The sequence below is a fragment of the Amblyomma maculatum genome, chromosome 1 (genome assembly GCF_055883805.1).
Source record: "Amblyomma maculatum isolate TAMU_Amacu chromosome 1, ASM5588380v1, whole genome shotgun sequence".
NCBI classification, from domain to species: domain Eukaryota; kingdom Metazoa; phylum Arthropoda; class Arachnida; order Ixodida; family Ixodidae; genus Amblyomma; species Amblyomma maculatum.
Window position 1 is genome coordinate 235,076,180 of NC_139344.1, and position 25,472 is coordinate 235,101,651.

Genomic DNA, 25,472 nt, shown 5'->3' on the forward strand with positions numbered 1-25,472 from the left:
TGTATCGCGGAGTGCGCCCCTTGCGCTGCCGCCGGCCGACCTTATGATCATTTTGCGGCCCACGTGATATGCTCAATTTTGAGCCAACGTGCGAATAGGATACGTTTCCGCAATAATTATGGGGCAGAGCATTCGGTAACCCTGCGTTCTACACAACACTTCAACCTCTACACGGCTGGTCACTCATCCACGCAACAGACATCATTACCACGGCACACAAGCCGATCTGAAAGACAAAAGCTGAGAAATATTACTATATGACAGTGGAATTCTAGGGAGTAGAAAAAAGCAGAGCTCCTATTAGCCTCGAGATTGAGCAGAGTCGCCACCTAGCGTCATAGCGGCGAACCCTACTCAGTGTGGATGCGTGTTCGCGTCGCGAGGCAGCCCGCAGTGATTTACATGCACGCTTGCGGCGTGTACAAGAGTGTGCTTTGTTTGTCTCGCGGTTCCTGCGCGCTTTTGCTTACCTATCTGCCTCTTGCAAAATAAATATTAACAGGCTATATTACCCCACGCTCCATTAAAAAAAAAAATGCTTGCGCATATCGAGTATGTCACGCTCGAAAGGACATCAACAGTCGCGGTCTTCGGCGCTTGAGATTCTTTGACAAGCAGTGTCTCAAACAAAGCGCTCTTGTTGTTAGGCGCCTGCCAAAGCAAAACAGGTTGCTACCGTGAATACAACTTAATGCAAATGCTCAAAAATCGTATATACTCGTTTCTGTTTGGAATACCGCAATTATTGAAACATGCGACCTCAGATGCTGTATAGCAAATTACAGTTTGAACAATCCACTCTGTGCCTTCTGTATCCACGATAAAGTTGTCTGAGGACTTTTTTCTTTCTTTTTTTTTTTTTTTTTTTTCTGTTAAACCTCTGTCGCGGTGCCATAGTGGCAGGGCGCTCGACTGCTGATTTCGAGAACGGGGGGGGGGGGGGGGGGGGGGGTCGATCCCGGCCGTTTCGAAAGGCGTTCCTGGACTGTGGGATTTGACTGCACGTTAAATAATCTCACGTGGTCAACGACACCGAGGCCCGCCCCTACATCATCCGTCATATAGCCGATGTCGCATGGCACGTTAAACCCATTTTTAGATTTTTTTTTCTTTTTTTTTGTTGAAGGCTTTTGCGCATCCGTAAACGTGGTAATGAGCACATTTCTTTATAGAGAAATTCTCGAACGTTTGAAAAACAAATATTTCCAGCACCTGTTATACTAAATATTACATAATACACGTAGGTCAATGTACACTGGTAGCCCATTATAATCATTAGAACTCATTTTCGTCTGTGCTGTCTTTCGAGAAAACTGGTTATTTTGTTTCCGAGAATGGGAGTAAAATAGCTTCACACGGGCTTAACCATTGTTGTTTAGTTCGGGAATAAATACATATTTGTAGTCACATGACAAGATAAACTCCATTTCTTTCAGGGTAGTTTTATATCCGGCACCTGTTTTGTAAGTAAACGACAGGCTTGGGGCGGTTCGCCCCAAGTCACTGTTCAACAATAATTACAATGATAAAGAAATCTTCAGCCTTCAAAATTCCTTGCCAGAACATGACAGCGATCAAGCGCAGTTCTTATGTATTCCCAGCTACTGATTCGTAGCTTGCACTTTAACGTTACTGAAAATTAATCGCTGATAGTCCTAAATTTTCTCAAGTGTGTAAAATTTATGCCACATGGTGAAATTCATTGTCATTAAAAATAATAATTACACTACTAATTTACCATTTGTAAACATCACACACATCAGAAATACCTTATACTTCCCTCGGTTTCAGGAAATCATTTAGAGTCGTTCAGAATCATTTAGAACACTAACAGATTATCTGCCGCAAGAAGCATCCGCCTTGTTGTGAGCTCGGCAAACTCAATCCACTCTTCGCTCTACACGTGAGCAGTCAGCTTTCCTGGGCGGCGAAATTTCCCGTACAGTGTCGGCGTAATCTCATTTTTAGGGAATACTTGTGCCTGGTTGTCTAGACAAGTTGATGTCCACTCAGTCGACGGCAACCCGCCATGCAGTACGCTGTCAGTGCTAAATTTAACCTACTTAATCCTCGAGTCAAGTACGATATAATGAACCAGTCTGCCTCGATTATGTCTAAAGTACTGCAAGTCAGAGCACGAACCTTGTATCTCCGTGGGCTTGACACTAAATTTGCCTGTCTCACTCGTATCTTCGATCTCGCGGCGAATACCTTCAACAGACTCTGTGCTCCTCTGACGTCATCGCACTCCATGAAACACGTATACAATTTCGATTATGATTGGTTGCCAACTTGCGCGGACGTCGTCTCGCCCGCCTATCTTAATTCCGTAACACCCTTACATTTCCCAATCGCATGCCCATGCACCGCGTCGGCACCACACACGGGCACCGGACATGCGATCATGGAACTGCTTCCTCCAGGCCGCCTCTTCCTCCTCCCCAGTGAGACTAGGGGGGAGAGGGTACGAACACTAGCCATTAAAGTGCGTGTTTTGGTTTGCTACTTCTCGGTAGTCCTATGGCGCAATGTATTAGCACTGAGTTTTTGAACTCAAGTTCGAATCCACTTGTTCCTGTTTTTTTATCCTTACTTTTTTTGTGTGCTACTCTACTGGATATCTTCCTGAAGGCGCAAGAAAACTTTTGAGAACAACGCGTCTGCTGTGGCGACAGACCTTGCTCCTACAAATTATGGTCTGGTCTGATCTGGTCTGATTTGGTCTGGTCCATGTATCTAATCTATGTACCGTCTTTGCCAAAAGTAACTGGGCTGCATGGTTCGCTTCTCATTGACATTATGAAGTAAATAAGGTTTCCAGAGCATAACGATGCTTTAAAAAGGAGGGACAGGTGCTAGCCTTTACTTTGCAGATATCTACTGCTTCAGCAGTGGTATGAATTCTCAACTAGATGACTGAGAAGGAGATCCTGCAGCCTGGTTACTTTTGGCAAAGACGGCACATATGTATACACCCCGTGCAAAGCGGCGGCCACGCCACTGGTGGCGGATTTGATAAGTGAATCCGGAAGCGGAGCCGGTCGCGTCGTCTGCTATATGCTATGTGCTTCTATGCACTCATCGCTCCATGAATTCCTTTTCTCAAGACGTTTGCATCGTTGCATAAACAGCATCTGCTGCGAGTGCACTGCGACACAAACTACGGGGCATATCCAGCAATAGCTTTTTCCTGGGTAAATGTTCGAAAGCAATAAAAACGTAGATTGTATTTAGTCGTCGTAGCTCGGTAAGCAATGTGACCTAGAGAATATCTTTTGAGTTCACTTCGCGTTAACAAGCCGCTTGTAATTCCTTTCTTATGTTTCGTCACAAAAGCACTTGAAAGAATATCGGCGCGTATTTGGGAATTTTCTGATGATCGCTATCAGGTACAGGAGACAAAATATATTGGCTGCAATGTAAACCTGTAATAGTTCATTTATTTAGTGCAGTGCTGCATATTTTTGTAGCGCTTAATTTTTCAAGTCAGATGCAAAATGTAAACGGATATGATGAGCGTCAGGTACGAGATTTGATGATTTAAACACGGTGCTCCAAGCGCGTATTCTTGCTTTTAATACCCCATAAGCAGTGCTTGTTAAGACCCGCATGTATTTTGTCCTTTTGCTGAAACGCATAAGCTTCTTGAAAGCGTACAATTTATTGAAGGTTGTAAGTGCTCGCTTTATTGCGCTTCACCTATTTCTGACTATACACGCTATGAAACGTGTCATCGCCAAGATACAATCCCTCACCACGGCTAATCCAATGAGGCATGCGTTAAACATGGGGGCACTTAAGCATCGCCTGTTAAGATCAGAACGCTATCTGCGTTGTCGGACCCCGTTCGTGTCACAAATTCAGTAGGTCTACCTTTATTCAGCTTGAGGCCGTGAGGTTTCACGACACATGAGCGTCCGTCTGTCTTGCTACACGAAAGTTCTGGGTTCGAATTAGACCCCCACTCAAAATTGACTGCTTTCATTTCTGCTCAATTATCTTCTTTTCGTTACGGAACTTCCTTGAGAAATTTGGCTTCAATCTGAACATATCAAACTGCTGCAAAGTTGCTTATCGGGATTTTTCGTTCACGGACATCGACCACGACGATGACGTCGGATTTTCTGCGACACGGGATCCTTAGCGACATCGCATTAAAGTCTCGTAAATTCGGCTGATGAAGCGAAATACTTATAAGAAAGTGGTCCTGGCACGATGTAACGGCGCGATGACACAGAATGTATCATATATGTTGGGTCGCGGCGCGTCACCGTCAGCATACATGAAAAGAGCTTGCGAAGCAAAGACATGACGAATAAAAAAAAAAAAAAAAAAGAAAACGAATATTTTGTTGAAGAAAATGGTCGCTCGATGGAGAGTACCCACAATAAAGCGGGCTCAACATTGTCGCTGGTCATTTTGCGTGAGTTTGTAGGAGGCACCCGGCTCGTGTACGCATTAGTTTCTACCAGATGGCTGAGCATCATTAATGTGTTCGCTTCTACCCAAAGAGGTACTTAAATTTTATGCTACAGGCCTCCGCAGAAGAAACCGGCAGGAGCTAAAAAAAAAAAATCGCCGCTGCGAACGTCGGCAATTCTCGCAGCGACGCATGAGCGGAGGCAACTCGTACCCCGAAAGAACTTATGAAAACGACCGTTCGGCGACCTTCAGTGGCGCCCCTAGAGGCAGGTGTTCGCAAGCTCCAAGCGCAGCATTGGCCTCGAGGCCCAGGGCCCAGCGCAGAACCTCCTCACATAAGCCGAGGTCAGCGACTCTCTCACCGAGAGCCGCGCTTGGACAAGCTGTTGCGCATAAAAATGCACGCACATGACTGCAAGTGGAAAGGCAACGTATCTGGTCACGCCCACTGAAAGCGTCGAATGGCGGTCCTTGCAGCGCTGAAATGCCCGAAGTGTCCGCCACTCTGATTGATTCTTCTTTGTACACTGCAGCCGCGCTGTCTATCCCACACGACGTGGGCGAAACAACACTGCCCTCGGAATGGTGATGGCGACGATGGGCGAATAGCAGTGCTTTAAAATAGGGAAGGTTTATATCAAGGTAGGAAAATCTATTGCTAGTCGCACCCTCGAAGACAGCAGCAACGGGTGCAAAGAAACCCTTTGCCATTACTTCTCGCTGCGTTAGAGTAAGACCGACAAAATAAACACGAAAAACCTATCTCAGAAAAAAGTAAAAAGCGTAGCATAAGTTTTCGTGTGGCGTTCTGGTTCCGCCCATTCTGCTTTTTTTCGCCGATTCTAGCCGCACCTACTTTCTTGTTTTCGTGTTGATTGCCCTCCAGTATCAGCGCTCCACTTAGAACGGTGTGTGCTGGCTTTCGAGACCGCAGTGTCGTCGTAGCCCCTCGCTGATGGCTCCAGTGATGTGCGGCCTCTTGACACTAACGGTCGCTTACAGCACCCCCCCCCCCCCTCCCCCCAGGGCCGCTTTTCTTCGTCTGCAGGCCGAGGTTCCCAGCCGCCGTCCACATCGCCGCCACCCACAAAACCATGGTCAGAAAGAGAGGTTCAAATGGAACGAGAGCGGACACCTCTTCGGGTCGTCTCGTCCCTACACTAAGGTCAATCAAAGTAGCCCACTGTTCTGCACTGGGTATAAGCGGCTGAATGTATGCATTTATATACGATCTTCGTCACGCGGTATTCAGCTCCTGACTGGCCGTTTAAGGCGGTAAGTAGCGGCGAAATGAAGCAGCCGGGGTCGTTTCATCACAGTCAGTTAGCATATATGTATTAACGTGGTTGCGTTAAGGACACAATTCCGCGGAAAATCTAGCGTTTTTTTGGCATTAGCGAAAAATCACATCCATGGCTCTGGCAGGTGGTAGTTTTCAGATAATGGGTCCGCGTACTATTTAATCGGCGGGTTGTGCGACGTCCGGAGGCCAACTCTGTATTTCTATACCTTCAGGCGGATGGATGAAACGGAATTGGACTTTCCATGGCCTTTGAGCGATGAGTAAGACACGCTGTTCTTAGGCCCCGCTGCCATATCTGTACGGCTTCGTTAAGGCACTGCTTTGTAGATACATCTGCCGGGTGGTCTTTCACATAACTCGGTGGCTTACGGATGTATGCTATGCTGAATGTATGGGGGATAATAGAGGCACAAATTAAGGATTAGACATTAAACGCGTAGCAAAGTTAGTAGATATACGCGGATAAATATTCGCAAGAAGAGCCACAGACGGGAGCCACCGACGACATCGCGAAAAGCGGAACTTAAGTGTCTTTGCAAATATAAAGCCTTACTTACCTGATGAGCGAAGTGAGCAGGAAGTGATAGCAAAAATTTTGCAGGGTTTCGTGTCAAAATCATGATGCCACCGTTCGTTGTGCAGCGTTCGAATGGTGTCATCCAATTTCTAGTTGCACTTATTATACAGCTGCAAGTTCAAAAAAGGGCTATAGCTGATGACAGCGATTCTAACCGACGACATATAAAGTCACGACGAGACATTCATGCATTCGTTTTCACAGCACGTAGCCCACCGTTTTTTTTTTTTTTTAGCACTATTTCTGCTGCCAGCATTGTTCAAGGTGGCGTCGTCGCATTATTTAACAATTCCACCTTGAGCAGCACATCGCATAGCAACAGCGCGTACCACGCGTGGACACCTGACCCGCGCCGTAAGGGTAGGAGGGGAGTGAAAGTGAAGAGATATAAAGCGCTAGATGCCACAGTGAAGGGCTATGGGGGCGAATTCGGCCATTTGCCGGTGTATAACATGCACTGAGATCGAGCAATAGATCACATAGCAACAGGGCGTACCACATGATCTAGGTAAGTTGTAAATTGGTTTGTAGCAAAGGGAAGGCGCAGTAACTGTCAAACCTCTCCGTGGACAGCTGAACCGCGCGTTAAGGGAAGGGAGGAAGGTGGTAGTGAAAGTGAAAAGATAGAAAGAGTCACATCCTGTTTCATATACTCTCTGTACGCAAGAATCCCCCTTCATGGATCACTGCCTTGTCGTGGCGGAGGTGCTTGCGAAACTCGATGAAGTCGTGAGCTCTGCTGTGTAGGGCCACCCAAGATAGACAGGTCACGGCAGAGAGTTCTGACAAAATGTGATTCACTGGAGAAGGTAATGGCAACCCACTCCAGTATTTCCTGCCAAGAAAACCCTATGGCCAGTCACAATCAGAGGTGGGCAACCTCATGAGGTTTCGACCTCATGAGGTCAACCTCAACCTCAAAATGACCTCAACCTCACGCAGTGAGGTGAGGTTGAGGTGAGGTCAGCCACACCTGAAATATGTTTGAGGTCAGCAAATGAAACCTCAACCTCATGCGTGAGTTTGAGGTTGAGTGAGGTCGTAACTTAGTGAGGTCGGTTTGTGAGGTCGAAATTATTGTTTCCCACAGAGATAAAATAGCCAGCAAAACAGCTTTAATAATACCTGTCGTGTACACTCTTTTGGCTCTACCAACGCGCACGTAACGAACGGTTTGCGTCTGTGCGTTTGTGTTCAACACGAAAAAAAAAAAAGGGGGGGGGGGGCGTAAAGTGCAGCGCGGCAAACAAGTGGGGTAGGACGGTGCTTGCAAACTCGAAAGAAAGTGAAACAAGATCCCGCCACCATTCCGAGCGAGTTTGGGAAGTAAACAAAGCCTGCGCAAACTCGAAGGCTTTCCAGACCTACGTGGGCGTGCCGACTTCTGGGAAAAAAAAATATAGAAAAACTAGAATAGTAGAAAAGAGGGAAGCGCAAGATCTAGCAACCAAGGAATTGCTTGGGGAGGACGGTCCGAGAGTGGAGGTTTCACAGAGGCATATGGAAAGAACAAGAATGCAGAAGAAACGAGAGATGAATGGCTTGACGATAAGTCGCCCCATGAATTAGTAAATAAAATCTGCTTTTGCTATTGTATATTGTACGAGTTAACGCGAAAGACAGCAATAGGACTGGTTGTATCTGCGCAATCCACTCTTTCATTATTATTATTATTATTATTATTATTATTATTATTATTATTATTATTATTATTATTATTATTATTATTATTATTATTATTATTATTATTATTATTATTATTATTATTATTATTATTATTATTTCTGTCACTAGACATTAAACCAACCCTCACATAAAAAGCTGAATTTTATGTGCCCTTCTCGAAAAATCATTGAAGAACCGTTATAGTTCACAATTGAATGTGCTATTTTGTTTGTTCTATTCACTGAAGTTGATCATGTGTATATTTATCTTCTTTATTTTTATTGGTGTATATTCTAAACGTTGTTTTGTAGGTTGTACTTTTATACTAGTTACTTGTTACACTGCTTCCCCCTTTTTTTTTTGTACATTTCTACCTCACTTGCTTTGTTCTGGGAGGTCCCCCGACAGTCTTGTACTACGGGACCTCCTTCTGTACAACTCTTACTGTATTATTTTTTGTATGTATGTATGATATGAACTTGAAACAAACAGATGACTGACGACTGCCTGCAGTAATTCCTTTCTCCTACCCTATGTGAGCTAGCGCCTTTTTCATTTACATGTTTTTTTATCGAGGGCCTCCCCTCCGTTTTACAGCTTGTAGCCAAAGTGGCGGGCGCGCCTTTTGTGCGTAAGCTGTAGCTTGTGTTCTTTCGGCTCCGCAGCCGGTGTCCGATCTCAACTAGCGGACGAAGCGCGGACCCGGGAACCCCTCAGCATTTCTTGGAAAGTAAGCCACTGCACATACGCGCGCCTCAGCCTCTGTTTTGGGGTTCCTTCTGTGAGTTTGTGAGCTTTAGGTATTTTTAAGTGCGTTTCTGTCAACGGGGTTGAGAGTTACAAGGACAGTGGCAGTGTGGGCGAGAGAGCGAGATGCGTGCGCGGTGCTCGAGCGTGTGAATGCGCGAGTGAAGATCTGCGTCTCCTCTTCTCTTTAGTTTTCCAGTGCACTTGCACACCCCTATTTTTCCTCCTTTCCTATTTTCGTTTTGTGTGGTCACTTACCAGTGCCCCCTCTCGCGTTTGTGCACCCGTTTACTCACAACCAGCCGCTTTTCTGCGGTACGGCCGATTGTAACCCCCCCCCCCCCCCCGCCCTCCTCCCCCTAAGAAAAAAAAAGCGGAAAAAAAACGATTCTGGCTCTCGTGACAGTCTTTTTTTTTTGTTTGTTTTACTTATTTGGCTTTGGTTGTGCGCTACCTCCGACTGGCGTATTCCTGTTGGTCTAAAGAACTATAAAGACAGGTCCTTCTCGCTTCTCGGAACGCCGCGGCGGCTGCGCGGACTTCTGTCTCTTGTCGACCATGCAGCCATCTCATCGTTTCGCAGGGGGGACACGCCAGTCAGTGTTCAAACTCTGCTCTTCCTCGTAGACTCGTCGCCACCCTGCTCACCACCCGCTGGCTTTCTCTTGACTGATGTTATGCAGTCGAAGAAAAACGAAACAACTCGCGTAACATGGGTTAGGTGTTTGCGCTTCATCCTTCCAGTGGGCGTGCTTCTCTCGCCGCGACTAGAAGCTGGTGTCTCAGCCCATAGTAAAGGAGGCTACCCCACGTTCTCATCGACACCAATCGTTCCTAGAACGTCTGCTTGGAAGTCACCCCCAAATGGCGTCGGTTAGCCGCCCGAAATTGGCAAAACAAAAAAGAAAAGGCAGCATCTAAACAACATCCTATGTTCTTCGCCATTTACTGTGGCCGTCTTTTTCAAGCGAACAGACTCAGCCATGGCCGTGGTCGGCGACTTGCTGTAATTTATATGACGGAAGTTTCCGCCCTTTCCAGCTCAGGTCTGCCCTTCTTCTTCGAGGTCTATCGCATTGTCGTGTTCAGCACCGAGGGTGCATGACATGGTTTTCGGTTATGGCAGATGTGGTTATGGCAGATATAGCGAAAAAATCTAAATATGCCGATAATGATGTGTACGCGCGCAGTTGTCGAAATGACAAAGACATCGAAGGCCATTTCCGTTACAATAGCCACGCAAAAGAAACGAAAAGCACTGTAAACTTGGAATGCATTCACTGCGACATGAAGCTGTGTGGACAAGGAAACCAGCAGTTGAGCTTCTCTCAGCATCTCAAGCTAATGTGCGAATTATCTCTCTTTAATTTACATCAATGAACAAAGAACTGTTTTGGGGCTGCATATTCACCGTTAGTAATTATATGTAAAAGAGGGGGTAATCTTCCCAATAATTTGTCACGGCGTTTGTTTCATGCAGCACAACCCACTCGTCAGGATTATCGAAAGTAGCGCAAAGTCAAAAGTCAAGCACGCTTTACCTTTTCCTAAAAGCCGCGTTCAGACTACGTGCGCAACGTCTCTGCATATGGGCAACATTTTGTTCCGTCCGCGTCTTGTGATCAGTCCAACGTAAGAAGTCAATTTGATAAAAGAATGTCAATACGCTTTAAAACGCGAGATTACTAATAACATGTCTTTTTTTTTTTTTTCATAAACTGGCTAACTCTGAACTCACCTACAAAGTCTACGAAACGAGAAACATCGATAAGTGGCATATTAAAACATACAGAACAACATAGGGCTGTCAAACACTGCAAAATACGCTGCCACGTCTCCTGAATTCCCTTCATTTCAATAATATTCCACTAGAATATACCTCATACAAAAAACTGCTTGAATATTTCCTACTGAATGACACTCCATTATGAAAGTAAAAATTCTACATGGTGATTTTATTTTGCATGTGAATAATTATGTATGTGGTTTTATTTTTGTTTTTGTGGCGAATACTTGTCATGTGCTTACGTAGTTTTCTGTGATTGTCGTTTTCTAAATATGATGTACTACTTTTGCTGCCAAAGTAAACGGCTGGGTGCCTGTGGCCTTGTCAAGCTGCCCAAGAGGCAGCTTTTACTGTAGGCATCCTGCCACCATGTACTTTGTGGTGGTGAAATAAAGTTATTATTATTATTATAAAACAATGTTATGGTACTACAACTTCCATATAGTACACGTAAGTGGTCGATCCATTTTTTTTTTTTTTTTGTAACAGAGACGTAACACTGAAGAAACTAATATTAGATTGCTTGTGATTTTGTCATCCGATTCGATTTGAAATCGCAGAAAAATGTCTTCACCAAGAAATTATTACTTGCTTGTCATAGAGGAAACACTGTTTAACGGTCACAGATATGTGCGGCGTTTCACTGTAGACCTTCGGGTGTTCGCATCCAGCAGCGCCAAGGACGCAGAAGCATTACAGCGGGAATTAGGTCAAAAGTCACCATATCTAAACAAATTATAAAAATAAAGTTTAAAAAACGAGTTGAAACTGACCAATTATGCTGCCGTTATTAAGTCAGCCTGCTATAAATCAGTAGCCTCGCCGGCAGATGTTCATTTCAATTTTTTTTTTACTTCACGAGTAAGCCTCATCATATTCAATGTTATTTAAAATTTCTGCCATCATTCTGGCGTGTCACTGCACTGAGCTTGTGCCCTGACGTTTTATATTTAGTGTTCTCAAGGGAAAAATCTTTTCTATTTTTTTTTTGAGGTCGCGCAATCGACCTCAAACTCACACTTTGAGTTTGAGGTGAGGTTGAGTGAGGTCGGTGGTGGCATCAGAAAAATTGAGGTGAGGTCACCTGGTCAAACTTCAACCTCAAAGCATGAGGTTGAGGTTGAGTGAGGTCAGGAAATTTTTATTGAGGTTGAGGTGAGGTTGCACTTTTTGAGGTCAAATGCCCATCTCTGGCAGCGACCTGTTTTGCTTTGACACAGCGGTAACGACAGTACCACTTCGTTTGAGACAATGCATGTCAAAGGAACTCAAGCGCCGAAGACCGCGATGGATGATGTCCTTATCCAAGCATGACATGCTCGATACGGACAAGTATATATATATTTTTAATGAAGCGTGGGGTTATAAACTGTTCATATTTATTTTGCTAGAGGCATATAGGTAAGCAAAATCTCACAGGAACCGCGAAACAAACAAAAACACTCCTGTACACGCCGCATGCGCGCGCTTAAATCACTGCGGGCTGGCACGCGACGCGAAAACGCATCCACACTGAGTAGGTTTCGCCGCTGAGCCGCAAGGTGGCGACTGTGCTCGATCTCGAGGCCAATACGGCCGGATGCTTGAACGAGTCCTGTGGAGTTGGAAAGAACCAAAGCGGGCGTAGCATCGACAGCTCGGCTGTTTTTAATTACAAATTAATTAAAATAGTAGCCATTATTTATATCTTTTTTTTTCTCAAATATATACTTTTTGTTTTTATTCCTGACTCGTTATTATGGATGACTCGCTTTATGGACAGTTTTGGTCGGAAATCAAAGCGTCCATACTAACGAGGCACGACTGTATTCCTATTTTTTTTTCTAATTTAATGTATTCGGTCGCAAGACAATGTACAGTGTATTATAAAAAAAGCTTGGCAATCACCATTTTTTTAGAATTAAGAAAAAGAGCATATCGTCATTGTTGTCATCGTCACTAGGGTCAACCGCATTTGTCTTTTCAGTATATAATAAGGAATGGCTTGTTTTATTTTTAATACTAATATTATTCACGTGGGTCAGATGGGACAAACTCTTTGTATTGCATTATGGGCCTATGCATAGTAACGTGGTACCCATGTAGGCCCTAGAATGAAACCGACCACAAAAAAGTAAGCGAGGAGGGGCAGATGACTTCCACTTTAGTGCAGATTTGGACATGTAGTCTCCTGAATTTTTCTGCTTTTATCCGGGATATTAATTGCTGTATAAAATTAAGAGTAAAAAACAGCCTTCATACGACAACATTCTTGCTTGCCTATATATCCCAGGTTTACCAAGAAATGTATATTTGCTTTAGGTTACGGTTTATTTTAATGATTCTTTTTTTTTTCTTGAGGTCGAGCGCCCAACCTCAACCTCACATTTTGAGTTTGAGGTGAGGTTGAGTGAGGTCGCCAATGGTCACATGAAAAGTGAGGTGAGGTCGCCTGGGGGACCTCAACCTCAATTTATACGGTTGAGGTTGAGTGAGGTCGCCAAATATTTTTTGAGTTCGAGGTGAGGTCGAGGTATCTGAGGTCGAATGCCCATCTCTTTAATTCCCAACAAAAAAGTATTTATTAATCAATTCTGCAATATACAATAGTGAAAGGTAGTAAAGTAGTAAAAACGACGAAAGTTTACCGAAAATTAAAAGTGCATTGATGCCAGAGAGCTCTTTGATACTACCAGTTGCGAAATTTCCTATAGGCACCATGTATCAAAAAAGGCGGTTTTGATTGGCCAAAATTCGGGTGTATATAGGGTGCCTCGATGCGAGACACCCTAGGTCACAGCCAGTCTAGAGGGAAAACGCACTTCTCTCTACCTCGAGATAACAGCCATAGAGTTATACCCCGGTCAGACGAGCAAGTTTAGTGTCACTTTCAACGAGTGCACTCGCGTTTAGTATCATTCGCATCGTGTCACACGATGAACTTTAATGACACTCGCCGCCGAACACACTTGGCGGGAAGTGAGTTTGGCGAACTCACTACACTTTGTCCGGCAGGCGAGTGTGTAGTCTCGACAGCAGGGCAGTGACATATCACTCATATATTCTTTGAGAATTACAATGTTTTGAAATGTTTATCGTAATTTCATGAGCGTTTCTATTAATGGGCAAGAGATTTAAGCTGTCACCAACTGAAAACGATGCGTACACATGAATAGCTACCCTCGCTCTCAGTGCTTGCGCTAACGCGAAGGCGTTCGTCTGCTGCTGCACTTCGATGGTATGCGGTATCTCAAGCTGCATCAACGTAGTTGGAGTTATTTGCAAACCAATCTCTAGAAAGTCGTCACTTGACAGGCAGCATTTCGCTCAAGCGCCGGCCGGAGACACCGCCGCTTTTCCTCCCGCAAGCCGCCAGCGCCAAGCCAGCACCGCCAGCACCTTTACGGCGCATCCTGCCCCGCTGTCACCGGCGTCAGAAAAGTGTGCGAGAATTTGTTTTCCCGTAATGATCCCTGAAGTAAAGCAATGTCAGTAATTAATCCTCCTTGGGGATCGTTGACCTATACCGAGTCGCTAGTAGGTGTAATTGCTGCGACACAAGCAAATTTCTGCTCACCGCTTCATAGCCATCGTCGCCGGCGGCGCGGCACAGCTCACCTTTGCAGTACCACGGCCGAGCGGCCGTGGCAGTACACGTATACGCTACCCTATCTAAGTTGTCGATTTGAATTGCACCTGTCACTTATTATGGACAGACAGCAAGGTTGACAATAAGGCAGTGTCACGAGTGAGCCATGTATCCTATTAAGCTGGCCATACGAAAGCGCCGCCCACTGAAACTCGATCGATGCGAAACAAACCGACGACTACGGAGGAGCGCACGGCCAAGCGCTACTTGCACCACGCGCTCTGCCGTTCACGGGCGCTCGATGGGCGGTACTACAGCGGAAAGCTAGTAGCGCCCAGTGCTGTTAACGCTGCGAGCTTGTCGCCCACTTTCGTGATACTGCGGAAACCGGACCTTTTTCGACGTTGTATACAACGGCAAGCAAACGCTGTGAAGACGTACTCAAATGCACAAATAAACTGAATATTAGCTTGGGGTCATTGCGCTTGCAATAAAATTGAGTTTTAAAGTATTTTCATGAAAACTAAATTAATTCCACATAGGGCTGCAGCATCCGCATCGGCACTGCCGTCATTTCGAAATGACACTTCATTTTCCCGTGTGACAGCGAGCACCGAAAGTGTCACTTTTCCTATGTAAGTGCACTTCGTGAAAGTGTCACTAAACTTGCCCGTGTGACTGGGGTATTAATTAGGCGCAGTCATAGAACGGTCGAAAATGTTCAAAAATCGACTTTGAGACAAACTCATTTTCAGAACGTTTATCCTTTCGAGCACCTGCACTCAAACTATTAACGCTGAATTCGGTCAGGAAATGCGATAAAGGCGGCTTTCAAAACGTCACGGCATCCACGAAATGCCTCCCGAAAAGAGGAATTTTGTTCGAAATTCCCGCGCGTGCCGCGGCCGTTGCAGCCGGCAGATCGCCGCTAGCTTGGGCTTGTTTTAAAGCTGTTTTCTTTGTGTGCAATTTGCGCTACCTCAGCTAGGCTTCACTCAAGCCTAGCTGCGCGCCGGTTTTCCGAAGGCCGTTTATGGACTGATTAGCTATCACGCGGCGCGCTTTGTTCCGCGTCTCCCATTGGCTGGCGTGATCGGCGCGTCATTTTTTTTCTTGCTGCTTGCTTTCGCCGCCGTAGCAGCAGCTTCATGCGCGTCTCCGTTTGAGCTCGTGTTTGTCGATGCAGCGCTTTGTGCAATTTTTCCTTGCGATCAAGATGTCGGAAAACAGATTGTAACCGTGCACACAAACGAGCCTTCGGAAGCCATAAGAAACGGGCTTGGAACAAAAACCATACGTCACTGGCCACAAGCGTGCCGTCGGGACCCCATAGAGAAAGAGATTGCCGCTGCCAGACTTGTTAGATTTTTAAAGAACATCAACCACGCTACATGATGACACCGCGGGTTCAAATTACAGCGCGAATTGCATCCCAGATCACGGTACACTGAGTTGACGCCGCCGCCACGTACTACTACTATACGGCGGAGCCGGCGCACTGCCGTTCAGCCAGGAAAGTCCGCGGCTTAACGCGAGTTTCACCTCGGCGTTAGCGCGGAATGCGATGCCGGTACTGAGTTCGTGATTGTGGACATGTATGTGTTAAGCAATTTTGTCGCGCACACAAAACGCGGAACCTGCGGTGAGATCGCGAAAACGTTAGCGGTCAACCGCTGGAGTGTCACAACGGACCTCAGCTGTAGCTCAGCTCGCCGATCGCTTTCGCGCTTTACTGCATTTTGTCGCGTACAGCGGTAACCGCATGAGGCGGCAACCCCTAGCGATTTGTCGCGCGACCATAGAGAAACATACTTACGTATGTTTCTCTATGGCGCGACGCGCCGCCAGCGCCTATTTCTCGCTGGTGCATAACGCACGGAGCGACGGGGCTCAGCGACAGAGAGGCGCGTTTTCAGCGCTGCTCTGTTACCGCCACCTCGTCATTCGGTCAAGGGGAGTGCAATCACGCTGTATCCCATTTCTAACACTAAACAGCATGAAGCACAATAAAACACTGATGAAAAATTTTGTAACGCCTTGCATGTTAAAGGGTCACAGAGCTACTACACTGCGATGCCGACTTTCGAAAATTAACAATATCTATAGCCACACAAGCCTTTTTTTTTTTCTTTTACTACCCTTCCAAGCTTTTACCGAATTGTCTCGATGCACTCATATATACACGGATCAGAAGAAGTGAGCGCGTGCAGGTACCAGTTTCTTCGCTCAAACCAGACTAGGAAAACAAACTTCACGCGCATAAAAAAAAAAACAAAAAAAAAAAACAACAGAAGTAGAGCATCCCAAAGCCCTCTGCGATTGGCTACCTCGCGAGCTGCTTCCGGGCGACACGCGAAATTTCCCAAAAACGCAGGAACTGAGCGACAGCGACGAGCGGCAATGCTTTGGCGGCCCTCAGCCCGTCGCGCGACGGCGTCGCGTAGCATGTCGCCACCAATTATCGCCTCATGCGGTTAGCGCTCTTCGTGTACTACTCTCACGCAGCGCTTCCGCATATTTTATTGAGTACCCAACTCACTTGCGTATTGGTTCTTCTATTGTGGCAGCTCAGCCATGTGCTGGCGTCAAATATATCGCGCCTCGCCTTGCGGCGCGGCCGTGTGCTTAGCACACACACACACACACACACACACACACACACACACACACACACACACACACACACACACACACACACACACACACACACACACACACACACACACACACACACACACACACACACACACACACACACACACACACACACACACACACACACACACACACACACACACACACACACACACACACACACACACAAAACTGCATGAATAACATACTTGCTGTGCGCCAGCTTAAAATAAAAATGGACTGCAGGATATATCGTGCCATTTTCCACGACTTGACGAAATTTTTGATGGTTTTCCTGACGTCTCCCTGATTTTTCCCGGTGCGTGAAATTTCCCTGACAATCCCCGGCTGCTAGACACCCTGGAGGACAAACCTCCAACAGTCCGCACACCACTAGCGAACCACTTCAAATCTGCCGCGCAAACAGTTCCACGCACGAAGAGCGCCGAGCGAGTCGACTGAAGCAGAGAGAGACCTGGGGCCGAATTACAGACGGCTCATACTCACAATCACACTCACAATCTTCCTATTGGCCAGCGGCAACACGGCGGGAGTGGTCTTTCTTTACGCCATCGACGACAGCTGTTTAAGTCATGAACACACTTGAAGTGATGACTTTGGCTACGGGCAAACTGCGAGCGATAGTTGTGAGCGACGCGAGCGGCTCACAACTCGGTTGTGAGCGCTCACAAAGGGAAAATGGCGGCGAACTATGCGGCGGCCCGGTGTTCTCGTGAGGCGGTAGCGGCGGCGCCCCGACGCGATCATCGGCGGAAGACTGTGTACTAAGACTGTTTGACATGCCGGGCGCGATGTTTCGACGCGTGTTGCTACTTGAGAAGGATATAGTACAGTGACTGTGCGACGAGATGAACGAGATAGGTCTGTGCGGCCGAGTGCGCTGCCTGTGCGGCGGCAGGTAATGTGTGCACTGCGCTTTTTTCGAACTGCTAGTGGCTTCCAAGCCGCTACTGGCAACGAAGCGAACATCGGCCTCGCGCAGCCGACAGTTCGAAAGCGTTTGCGGCGTGCAGCTAGGGCGGCGGCGAAGAAAGGCTTCCTTCGTCACGGCAGCATACCGGGCGTCATAAGTTTTGTCGACGGCACATCGGGCGTCTACGAGTGGCCTTGTGATGTCCCTGTTTTCAGATATGAGATGCCAGCATGATTTGGGCCATGAACCTCCTTACCTGGGATCTTGGCATGATGCTTTCTTCTGGCGGCATTCTCGGCTGCACACAGGCATGACACAGGTCGAGGCAGGCCTGCTGCGAGACGTCGAATTCACGACAATGAGCTGCGCTGCTCTTTGCAAGATAAGTTACGGTAGGCTCCAGATGCCTCACATGTATTACCGTTCTTGGGCTTTTATAAAAGCTGAAACATAAGACACGTAGTACATTGTTGAAATGCCTACCTAAGAAACGAAGATGGGAATGCGTGTGTTTGATGCCTGTATTGAGTAGGAATGGGGCATCATTTATACAGATATGAAGTGCAAAGCTGTCCTTACAGCAGTGTTGCTGAAACGTTCAATCATTCATTGTCTGCGCGCCCATGAATGTCATCGTCAGCAAAACCTGGCAATGAGCTACTTGATGCGACTCTTCCATGGTGTCAGCAAGGGTGTTAAAGTTTATGAGGCTGTTGAGGTCGACAACGACGAAGAATGTGCTTAACAGCGTGCCATTTTCGGTTATGCTGGTGAGTGGGGCACCTGTTGGAGACATGACTGCCAGTGCCATGGAATCCCGGTCCGGGCTCTCCACAACGATTATAGAACAAGGCATACACCTCCACAATGGTGGATAACTGCATCGGCGTGCTGAAGAGCCGCTTCCGGTGCTTGCAAAAATACTAGACGTTCCTCTACCAGCCAGAGCGTGTAGCATGTACCGTGTGCATAACTTCTTTGGATGTCTTCCTACCCGCAGACAAGGAGGCTGCTGCTGGCTTGGACAAGAAAGGGTCACATCTCTGTACCGGCTACTTGGAAGTGGGATCACTATTGCCATGCATACCTCTAGGAAAAAACCATACAGAATAATGTTGTGAGCCTGTTCCACAGAACCTGCCACCAGAGGCTGGCACAGCTGCCCATGGTGCGGCAACTGCTGCAGCGTCAATCCCAGCACAGCAATCGGCCGTGATATACCACACGTAGATGACCAACTCATCACAGGCAGCCAAGTGCAGCGTCTTCTCGTTTCATGGCTGTGCCAGAAACCTGTTGTGATAAAGATGCATCTTCTCGAACCATGCGTTAAAACACCTCATCTCTCAAGTCAAATTTGTCTTCGTACACCCCCGTTCACTGTTGCTTGCAACAGTGCATGTTGGTGTTTGTGTGTGTGCATGTGTTTGAGTACATAATTAAAGTGTTTCTCAACGAGGCAGCAATTGTGATGCCTATCGGAATGGGAAAGTCTCACAGAAGTTTTTTTAGAAGCACGTGTATCCACTGTGCGCCTTTATTTTCCTGCAGCATTTCACACGCTTGAATATGCAGCAGCGAAACCAACTGCCTGCAATATCATCGACAGTTATTTGCACGTGCTGCACAATTATGTTACACAGAGAGGACACACAAGAATAATTTTGTAGAGCCTGTAAGCTGTCACAGTACTCATCGCAGGTCTGACACACTTCAGAAGCAAGAAATGAAAGTATTGTGCATAAAGCTGTGACACATAGGCAAGACACAAAAAAATAGTTGCTTAATGATTACAGGCTTGCATAGTAATTGTCATAGGTTTGGAACATTTCAGAAGCAGGAAACAAAGTATGGCACTTAACAGTGCAGAAACATGCCACAAGTAGTGCTATGTACAATGTTTGCATAGGGCAGTCTCCATTAGTGAGCATTTCAGGACTACAGGCCTGCATATACTGTTAGGATGCATAGAACGCATTTGGTTAATGCTAAACAGTGTAAAGCTGACAAATTTAATGCATAATATTGCGAGTTTTAGTGCTCACAGTGATTGTAGCATAAATAGAAAATCCCATAGCTATACAAACTGGTGCAACATAATCACATATGCATCAAGCAAATGGTGTGTGGGCAGACGGTATCGCTCAAAAGCAATGCAACCCAGTCATGGAGAACAAAGAAAAATAAATGCAGAGCACACTACAATGAACGCTACGTCGAAAGTCCTGTCACGGTGGCACTGCAGTGAATGAAGGCTTCGGGTTCAGTCCCGGCAGGGGTGGAAGCATTCTCATGATCATGTTCTTTCCTAAACTATCCAGCTATATACAAACAGATGTTCATTCAAACAAAGAACTTCATTTTGACCTACACTACAGGCTTCACAGTCGTCTTGCATTTCCTAAAGAGAAACAAATAGAACCACACAGCCTGCACATTGCACTTTCAGCACTTTTCTCATCGATACTAGTAGGCGCCGACCGAAAACACTTCCGCAAGTTGTCTTTGTCCATTTCCGTGTGAAGCGGTCCATGAAATTTTATCGCTGCAGGTTCTGAACTTCGCCTACATTCTATTAGATGTTCAGCATGCTCACGGCACCCGCACGGTACTTCGATTTCAGACGACGCTAAAAAAAGCAGCACCCTCTCGGGGAATCAGCTGTTTGCTAGCAGGCCGCCATGTGCACTTATAGATGGATGGATAAGGCTGAATCCTTTGAATCGGACGGCGGCGCCACAGGCCGCCTAGCCGTGAGTAATAATATAGTTAGGATCTATTCTTGCCTTGCTTTCAGCCACCAATCAGCTAGTCTTCGTTTGGTTATTTCTACCCTTTTAAAGTCTATTTTTCCTTCATCATCCTTAAACACCAATGCTTTGGCTAAATCTGCCCCATTGCCTTGAACTATAGGACGGAGCCCTTTACAGAAAATTATTAAGTGTTCAGCCGTTTCCTCATCCTCCCCACACACCTTGCACAGCGTGTCTATCTCTTGGTACTTAACTCGGTACGTCTTAGTCCGCAATACTCCTGTCCTAGCCTCGAACAACAATGAGCTGCCCCTAGAATTATCGTAAATGTTTTCTTTGGCTATTTCCTGCTTGAAAATTCTGTACATTTCCAATGCTGATTTGGTCTCCATCCCTGTTTTCCACCGACCCCTCTCTGTTTATTTAACCTTTTACTTAATTGATAATTCCTGGCTGGTCCTCCTACTCCTGTCCAAATATTTGCTTGTCAATTTTCTTGTCCGCCTTCTCCATCTTGTGTCAACATTCCTCATGTAGAGGTAGCTGAAGACTTTCCTAGCCCACCGCTTTTCTCCCATTTTTCTCAATCGTTGCTCAAACGCTATCTTGCTGCCAGCTTCCCTGCTCTCAAAAGAAGACCATCCCAGGTCAGCCTGCACACCCTGGTTTGGCGTATTCCCATGAGCTCCCAAAGCAAGCCTACCCACCCCGCGCTGCTTAATTTCCAACCGTGCTCCGACCTCTGGTCTCGTACACAGGACTGCATTGGCAAAAGTTAGACTAGGAACCATCACCCCTTTCCAAATTCCTCGCACCATTTCATACCTATTGTAATTCCACAGTGCCCTGTTTTTAATGACGGCTGCGCTTCTCCTTCCCTTAGCTGCCAAATATTTTTCATGTTCCGTTAGATATTCAGCTCCATTATTTATCCACATCCCAAGATACTTGTATTTATTCACTACTTCCAGCATGTCCTCCTGTATCCTATGTTCGCCAGCCTCATTATCAATAAAATCATGACTGCCGATTTTTTCTTGCTAAACTGCAGACCTAACTTATCTCCCTCTGTACCGCAGATATCTATCAACTCCTGCAAATCTACCCTGTTGTCAGCCATCGGTACTATATCATCTGCATACATTAGTCCTGGTAATGACTGTTGGATACATTCTCCTTGCTTGAATAAGGAAAGGTTGAAGCTGAGTCCACTCCCCTCTAGTTTAGCCTCTAATCCTTGCAGGTGCAGCATGAACAACAAAGGTGACAAGGGACGTCCTTGTCTATGCCCCCTCTTTACCTCTACTGGCTTCGACACCTTTTTTTCCCATTTAATTAGCACCTGGTTATCCTTATAAATATCTTTTAAAATATTGGTTACTCCACTTTCCACGCCTAACACATCCGGAATACTCCATAAGTCTTCTTGAAATACACTCTCATAGGCTCCTTTGATAGCCAGAAAAGCTAGCCATAGGGGTCTGTGTTCCTTTTCTGCTACCTCAATACACTGTGTCAATGAGAACAGATTGTCCTCTAACCTCCTTTGTTTCCGGAAACCATTCTGCATCTCTCCCAGCACCCCCTTGCTCTCTACCCATGCCTGCAGTCTGTCCTTTATAATCTGCATCACCAACCTGTAGACCACTGATGTTACTGTTATGGGACGGTAGTTGCTTATGCCAGCTTTGTCCCCCTTTCCCTTTTATATAATGCTCATACTACTTAGTCTCTATTCATCAGGAACTTTGCCATCCATTAACACTTTGCTCACCACCTCTCTTAACGTTTCCTTAGACTTTTGGCCCAATGTCTTGAATAACATAATAGGAATATACCATCCGGGCCTGCTGATGCGCTACTTGGTACTCTCTTCTCAGCCCTTTCCCACTCTCTTTGTCCAATTGAAACAATTGTACTAACCGGTCTATCCTCCTCTACTAAGACACCTATGACATTTTGTTCTTTAAACTTTTCTGACATCATTAGCCGTATATGTTCTATTGCCTTTTCCCCTTCTAGCTGGATACCTTGATCTGTAACAATAGACCTCTGCTCTAGGATAGTCTTATTACTAAGGGAATTCAGATGTTGCCAGAACTTCTTAGCTGCATTTTTATCCTTTTTGTTTACTTCTGACAGCCACAGGAACCCCTGTCTTCTAATTTTCTCATTGATTAAGTAGGATGCCTCCCTTATACATTTTATGTATTTATCCCATTTTCTCTCAACGTCTGCTTCTGGTTCTCCCCTACGCTTAGAATATCTGTGTTCCCTGGAGGCATCCTGACGTTTCTCTATGGCCTTCCTAACCTCCCCATCCCACCAGCTCTTTGGTTTTCGTCTTGTCTTTTTTTCCCGACTCGCACCTTAGCCAGCTCTAGCTCTAACAGTCCCTTTCACTTTGTGTACGTCCACTCTGCTTTACTATCCTCAGAGATTACTGCTTCAATTTGGTTGCTTGCTGTTTCCATTTGCTACTCCGAGTAAACGATCCTACCTGGCTGGTCATCATGCTTCATTCCTGTTTTAGTTTTTATTCCAAAGCTCAGCTTGATACATTTGTGATCACTGCCTAGCCTGGCGCCATGTTCATCTATGTTCATGACCCCTAACCTATCATACATCCTGTGTGACATTATCGCATAATGTATTGTCGAATGCACTCGCTGCCTCACACGTTATGACCCCGTCACAGTTCATGACGCCGCCGGCGCACCCTCGCGGCAACCAAAGTTACCTAATAGCAAGTATAATTACAAAACTAAGAGCGCTTCTACTTGAGCTTAATGTTATTCAATATTAAAAATAGTACCTTGCCGAAATAAACTTTTATTTATTTTATTTATTGTGTGTAATTGCGTCGTGTTACAAAAAGGAAGCGGTCCCTGCTCAGTTTTGTGCCACACGGTGGCAACAGCGTTTGCCGAGGATTCGGAACTACCGGGGCGGAGCCACGCTAAAAGTCACTGGTAATTAGACGATTTCGACCTTCGCCACGATTGACGTCTCAAGGCTGCGTCACGGCTCCGTAATTTTGACGTCACGCTCTCAAACATGTGAGCGCAGTCCGTAATTTGGCCCCTGGACTTTTCACGGGTTAGCTCTTCTTAAAGTTCAGAATTATAAAAAATGCGTCTATCACGCATGCCAGTTAGATATTTGGGCGTACCTCTCGGTACTGTTACGATTCGCCACTGTCATGTGTGACAGCCGACGCGGCCACAGCGTAGCATCAGTCCAAGCAGCGAGCCTTTTGTTCATTTCAGCGCCGTGCAATCAACCGCCCAACGCTTCCTCGCGCGGACATGATCCGACGTGTTGAATGTACAGGGTCGTCCATTCTAAGTGCGAACACGGCTCCGCGTGGCCGCGCTCCGCGGAGCGCCAGCGGATCCGGCGCGTTCGCGCATCGAAGCAAAGCCGCGCAGGCGCACAGGGGCCCGGGGGAGGAGCTTCGTGTCGTCTGCTTTCCAGCAATGCAAGCGAGGTGCGCGCCAGCGCTGTACCAGACGACACGAAGCTCCTCCCCCGGGCCCCTGTGCGCCTGCGCGGCTTTGCTTCGATGCGCGAACGCGCCGGATCCGCTGGCGCTTCGCGGAGCGCGGCCACGCGGAGCCGTGTTCGCACTTAAAGTGGACGACCCTGTACACGTGCCGTAATGTGTGTGCAAACGCTGTCCAAGCCCGGCGCTCGTGGGACACAGCGTCGCCCTCGCCTGCCAACAGGAGGTGGAGGAGATCCTGTCGCGCTCTGACATGAATTCTTCAGCTGCCGAGAGTATAAAAAGCAGCGGCTGTTTCCGCTGCAGGAGGCACTTCAGAGGGATGTCGCAAAGACGACGCCAGACACCAGCTTTACGAGCGTCAGTTTTCTCTCCGGGCATGCGCCTCTGCCCGTTCCTACGTGATGCTGTATTAAACTTTGTTTTTGTTAGTCGACGCCTCGTCTTTTCCGGGACCGCTGATGTCTTCCGCCGAGCCACGGAGCCGTAGGCCATCGCTACCGATGGGGCGTCGAACCACGTCCAACAACTGGTGGCAACGGTAAATTGACCCAGTCTTGACCGCGGTCTAACACTACGTATATCATGGCATATCCGAGCTAAGCCACTGCCAATTTTTTATGCTGAAGGATACGACCGAATATTTTTAAAACGTTACGAAAAAGGTCTTGTGATGATTTTGCTTTCTGGACAAGGAACGAATTCATCGTTGTGGAAAGTTTAAACGCTTCACAGGAATTCACTTTTCGCAATAAACGCTTCAGGCTAAATAGTAAAGATATTCCCACAGGCTCTATAAGCGCAGCAACCAAAACGAGTGCATGTCACAGGTGGTGCCAGCGCAAAAAACTGTGTCAGTACTTTCTCATCCCTCATCGCACCGCGGTCGCCAGAGCAACATAGAAAGAAACGTCGCTATCCGCCTAATTGAGGTATTACACAAATTACTCTTTGCGCACCTACTTGTAATTTATGGTACCACTCACAAATTCAGAAACCCTGGCTAATACGCCCGCGTTTAGGCGTGTATCGTCATGAATGACGGAAACGTCAATGAGCAGCTGCTCTGCGCTCAGCTCGCAACCGTTTATGGTCACGTTGACCAGGTTGAAGTGGTCTCATACGTTGAAGCGCAAGCGTCGGCCAAAGCTAAGGCAATGTTAGAATCATCGGTGGCCACGTGAATCAACAAGATCGCCCGGCTGGACATAACGACGTCTGCTAGAATCTACACCGCTTCATCATTCATGCCGCTGGCCCCGACGCATAGCTCCTGTATGCTTGCATTCCTATACGGAGAGCGTCACACATTCCCCGCCAGCGCTTCTTGCCAAGTTATATTTCGCTAAATTGGCTGCGAAACAATACGGTCAGATGCAGCTTATTGAGTGCTGCCGGGGTGGCGACGTAGCGGGTGATGACAGAGCTCAGCGTCTCGTCGATATCGGACAGCCAAATCTAGAGGTGGGTGATGTAAATTGAGTGAGAGGCAGTAATCGTAAAAATATCCGATTGCTCATAGCTCAGATGCCTCGGCGTGCACACGCATAGAAATGCGAAACTCTTCTGAAAATTATG

General features: G+C 46.6%; 1 pseudogene; it reads right to left on the bottom strand.

Annotated features, from left to right (window-relative positions):
- Positions 1-20,412: 20,412 nt before the first annotated feature.
- On the bottom strand, positions 20,413-21,656 carry LOC146205923 (uncharacterized; annotated as a pseudogene).
- Positions 21,657-25,472: the final 3,816 nt, after the last annotated feature.